Source organism: Coptis chinensis, chromosome 3 (genome assembly GCF_015680905.1).
Source record: "Coptis chinensis isolate HL-2020 chromosome 3, ASM1568090v1, whole genome shotgun sequence".
NCBI lineage: Eukaryota > Viridiplantae > Streptophyta > Magnoliopsida > Ranunculales > Ranunculaceae > Coptis > Coptis chinensis.
Window position 1 is genome coordinate 78,875,855 of NC_141458.1, and position 6,000 is coordinate 78,881,854.

Genomic DNA, 6,000 nt, shown 5'->3' on the forward strand with positions numbered 1-6,000 from the left:
CATTGGGGTAGCCCATATACCGTTGGGCCTCTAAATTTGGCATGGTGAGCTTATGGATAATGGGAAATTGGGTTGGCCTTGATTGGGTTTTCGGCACGATGAGTTGTTCAGTGCCGTACCGCATGCGCAAACCCTAGTATCTAACTAAACAGAAAAGAGTGGGAGGACAGATTCCACGTCATAAGGTGAGACATGGTCGACACACCCCCTAACCATAGCCACTCAAAACTCATGGAGGGTGAATTAAAAAACTTTTATGGGGTGAGTTAAACAGTTTTTCTCACCTCACCCACCCCACACAAAAAAGTCAACATTGGACAAAATTTTTATGGGTTGAATCTTTTATGGGCTTGAAAACATGAGCATGGGCTCAATTAAAAAAATATGGTAATAATGTGGGTAGGTAGGGGGTCCTTAAGGGCCGTAGGCACAGGCCCATCTGGCGGCTACAATTCATCCTCACAAGTTGTGACTTGGCAGATTAAAGTGTTTTAAGAGTTTGTACAATTTTGTTAAACTAAATCAGTACCATAGAATCTATCCAAAAATCAGCCAAAAGTCAACAATTGCGTCTGGGCTTAAAAGGGCCGTAGGCACGGGCCCATCTGGCGGCTACAATTCATCCTCACAAGTTGTGACTTGGCAGATTAAAGTGTTTTAAGAGTTTGTACAATACCATAGAATCTATCCAAAAATCAGCCAAAAGTCAACAATTACGTCTGGGCTTATAAACTGTTCGGCCTCCAAATTTTACATGGTGTTAGCCCAATTGATGCTATTGGTTAGCCTTGGTTGGGTTTTGGACCTTTCTTATTTGTTTGCTACCGGAAGCGTAGCGTATGCAGCAATGCCTTGAAGGCGTGACGAGTTGTTTTCGCGCCGAAGGTGTGCATATGCCTTGCGCCAAAGGCGCAAGTCGAGTGTCAGGGTAGCGCCGTAGGCGCGTCGAGGTCTCGTAGGCCGTAGGCACGGGCATACCTTAGTCTATTCTATAAGGAAGAGCAATGTGGGGCCCACAAGTCTTCCCATTTGGTGGCTACAACTCTTCCTCCTATTTTATGACGTGGCGGATCCAACCTTCTTTCAACTAGTTCATCGAACTTGATGAAACAATCAACATCCAAAACTCCTCTTCCCAACAAAGTCAACATTAGCTGTTGGGTCTGTTTATGGGCCTATTTCTCTATGGGCTTATGGGCCAACAAAGCAACATTCTCTACGGCCTTGTTAGCAATTCGCCGAATTATTCGCAAATAATTTGCGAATCGAATTTTTGAAGGGGAAAACGTATAATATTTCAGAATGTTTGAAAGATTCGCAATAATTCGCGATTTTTTGTCTTGAAACAAATAATACGGACTTTGCCAAAATTTTAAAAATTTGGCTAAAAAAAAAAAAAAAAAATGAATGAAAATTCTATTCCGTTTTTTTTATTTTTTATGTACTTTATATCTTCACTCTTACTTTAAGTCCCTCACTCTTACATTTTTAGTGATAGATTAATCCAAAAGTTTTGATTTTATACTTTTTGGGTAATATTTAAATTGTCATGTCATGGTGTGTGTGTATTTTGAAAATTGAACGTTAATTTCAATCCAAAAACAAATAAATGAAAGTACCTATGTGGACCATTCAATTGGTTTCAATGTTTTTGTAGCTAAATTGATATGTTTGTTATGTTGTAAAGAATGACAACTATTATTAATATTTACTAACATAATATCACGAATTTTTGACTTCCGAATTTTTGCAACCAAGCGTTTAAAACGTGTATTAATTAAACACCGCATAATTGTCGTATTATGAATTTTTGACCGTACTGTTTTTTTGAATCACCGAATAATTCTCGAATTATTCCCGTACCAAATTTTTACCGTATTCCGAATTGCTAACAAGGCTCTACGGGTTTGTGGGTTTGATCAACAAGCATTGCTGGGTTTGGGCCTTCACTATGGGTGAACCTTTATGGCCTGGAAACATGAGGAGTGTGGGCACACTGAGCGTCAAGGGGCGCATTAAGGCATCGCGGGATGGGGGTGGGTGCACCGAGCGTCAGGGGGTAGGCATCGCGGGTAGGGGGTGGCGCGCCAAGCGACAAGGGGTAGCGCCGTAGGCCCGTCGAGGCATCGCCAGGTCGTAGGCACGAGCAACCCCTAGTAAGCATATATTACCTACCATCTACATACAGGGGACTGCCATTGACAGTTCACTTCCCTATTCACTAGCGATTAATAAGACAATAACATGTATCCTTATTTCTGTGCTGCTCATCAATGAAGTAGCAACAGTATATTGGCTCTTCTAGGAGATCAGATAGTCTATTTTTAATAAGAGTGATTCTAACCTTATGGGTAGCACAATTGGTATGGCCTTGGGTTTCCTAACTTTGCTCCCCATTGGTCACTAGTTTGATTACCCTCAGGTAACTAGCGAGTCGAATTTCCGGCCTAGAATTAGTTGAGGTGCGCACTAGCCTGGACACCCAGATATATATAGTTAACTGGCATGTGTCTACGCCAAGTGTGCGGTCAGTTGGTTTGGGCCGGGCAGCACAAATATCCAACTTTCGGTCAGTGCCAATCTCGCAATTGTTTGTAAAATAGAGGGCATTGCGATAAATTAGGAGAACAACGTCTAAATTTCACTATACAAATGGACGGTTTTACCCCTCCATCAACTATGTTATTACACTAGTTATAACCCGTGGCTACGCCACTTGTCACACCTCGAATTTTGACAAAATCGGAAAAACAATATTTGTTTCCGACTCTTCGATTTTCGAGGTGTGATGCATTCTCAACTTCCAAAAACCCATAATCAGTTTAATTATGCCGATAATTAAAAACCAATAAAAATTTCAAATAAAAAAAGTTCTCTTCATTACAAAAATTCACAAATATGATTAAGTTACAAATTTCCTTTCAACAACTCATTAATTATATTTACAACTGAAAATACAAAAAAAACATTGTCTCAATTAAAATATATTGCACCTCAAGGAAAAACAAAACATATCCTGTAATGAGACGCTAACGCAAACTACAAGCAGTATTCAACCTTCTTCAACACTAATCCTGTCAAGACTTATCAACTGTGTTCATTTTATGAACACACCCGATAAGCAAACATGCAAATCAGGTCAGCATTATAAACAATGCTGGTATGAGTAGCCCTAAAATACAAAACATACTTATATATATATATATATATATATATATATATATATATATATATATATATATATATCACAATCAAAAGGCGCTTAGTTCCTTAACTTAACTTCCAACGACTAATACAACATTCTTAAATACAATAATTAAGGCAAGTATTCCTCTACTGAGGCGCCTTCGCTTCCAATTCAATAATAATAAGGCATTTAGTTCCTCTACTGAGACGCCTTAGCTTCAAACGTACTAGATCAACTGCATCTAATAATAAAATAACAAAACTAAAACTTACTCTTTACTTACACTGGTGTAGGTCTAATCACAAAGTGGGTCACACCTGCATAAATAATCAATTCAACTCACCCTTCTGCAAAACCATTGTGAATGCAACATAAATTACAATAAATCATTTATTATAGATTTAACGTGCACTTTGATATATCATCACAATTATTGTTTAGAGTTTCTTCAAGTGTTTCTAGAATCACGTCGTCTCTATGTCTTACCTAGTTTCCCTGGCTACCACAATTACTTCTCTACGCCGAACATGTACATCCAAATGCCTCCCCTCACGTAATGAACCACTCCGTGCGTAGTTACCCTAAGCGGGATATCACATACCAGGTAACCCCCACACGAACACTATTAGGTGGGTACTGCCACTATTCGGCATAAAATATCGCGCGTCTCGTTCTAATTTTGAGAACGAAATAATCAAGCCACTATTCGGCTACGATTGCCTTACACATGGGTCAATCAACATCTCATACACCCTATATAAGGGTCAATCATATCACATACGCCCAACGCATGGGCCAAATCACATGAATTGTGGTAGCTAGGTTCTAGGATTGTCGTTACGTAATTTATTCAGGTATCATACATCTATATCTCATAACCATTTCACTCTATCAAGTGCCAAATAAATTATTGTACTAAACCACCATATTTAGAAATATCTCAATACATCTCATAACAACTTTTATTCTTTCACGTGCCAAATAAATTATTGCACTAAGCCACAATCCCTTTGGAAATATCCACAAATATCATACTACCTCATAGTAGCATCTCATAGATATAAGGATGGGGCGTTTACATTTATTTCTTAAAAATATTGCATTTAATATATCTTAACATATCATATCATTTAACAGAACAACAATTTCAACATACCACATAATGTCACAGTTTCTCCAAACGTACCGCATAACATTTTTATAGCGTTTTAGGAATATCACGTCTCTTAAAATTTCAATCTCGTTACATATAAAAAATTACACAATATCAACGTCAAATCTTTTTTAGATAATGACAACCAAATTTATACAAGCTTTCACAACATTCTACCATTTGATTAGTCCATAAAATTTAATATAAAAAAAGTAACACAATAAACAATCAACAGTCAACGATCAACAGTCAAAAGGTTGACTGGTTAACAGGTCATACCCAACAGTCACCAGTCCTACAGCGGTGGTCATCCAAACAAGTCCTAACCCAAACCCATGTTTAAACACTTCCACCCATAGTCCTAACCCAATTAACCAAAACAAAACCAAGGGAAAAGCCCAAAAAAAGCCCAAAACCAAAAGTTTAAAACCAAACTATTTATTCAACCTGACCCAATTCAAGTCATATAGACCTGGCCCAAAGAAACAAACAAAAATTTCGGCCCAAGGCCCAACTAACAGGAACATCATCGCCACCACCTCCTTCTTCTTCCTCACCACCTCCACCGATCAGCCACCATCAACTCTTCTCCTCCCTCACTCTCATCCCACCGATTTTACTCCTGATGAAAACCTCTAATATTTTAATTAACACAAAAATTGATTTCCTCACATCACTCACTCTTTCCCCAACTGGATCGTGCCGCCATTAACGCTCCTTCAAGCTTCAATAGCCCCTATTCAATAGCCCTCACACACCCCCACTACCACCAATCCTAAGCCAACCTAAACAACAACATTTCAAAGGTTCAAATTTAAATAATATACAAGAAGATTTTCTTTGGGCTTGCGCCGCCATTAACGCTCCTTCAAGCTTCAACAACCCCCATTCGACAGCCCTCACACACCCCCACTACCACCAATCATAAGCCGACCAACACATAACACAATATAACAGTTCAAAATAATATACCAACACAACAACAGTATCACAATTTAAAATAGTATACAGGACAGGATGATGTTTGGGGCTCGCGCCTCCATTAACAATCACTTAAGAGTTTCAACAGTCCTAAAATTTAACCAGTTTTAACAATAATGTGAAGAATAATAACAAAAGAGAATGAGCGAAAACATTGTACTACAGTAAAATTATCTCTGTATAGACGTGAAATAGAAAACTAACCTACTCACCTCTCTCGTATCGGGAAAAAGAGAATATAGAATAATTACGCGAGAAAACCAAATACCCAGCTAGCTTGCATAATCCGCCCTATCTCACTCAGTTCTTCTTTGTTTTAGCTCGTGTGTGTAGTTTTTTTGTTTTGAGAAAGACCTAATTTTTCCGGAGACCATTCTAAAGAATTTACCTACCATATATTTGGCTTAACTTTTTTTAGAAACTTTCATTTTACTAAATATCCCTATTCATAATTATGGAATATTATTCTCTATTAAAAGTAGTATATCTATTATATACCTTATATTAATATCTTGTTTCATCTTTACTTCGAAACTTTCCGAATATTAAAAAAATCTTTACACAACATTCAAAATTCAAAATACTTGTTTTCCCTCTTTTCTTTTTCTATCAAAAAGTCAAACCCACATTTAATTTACTAGCACGTTGACCAGGAAATAAATATCAAATTCCAAAATAT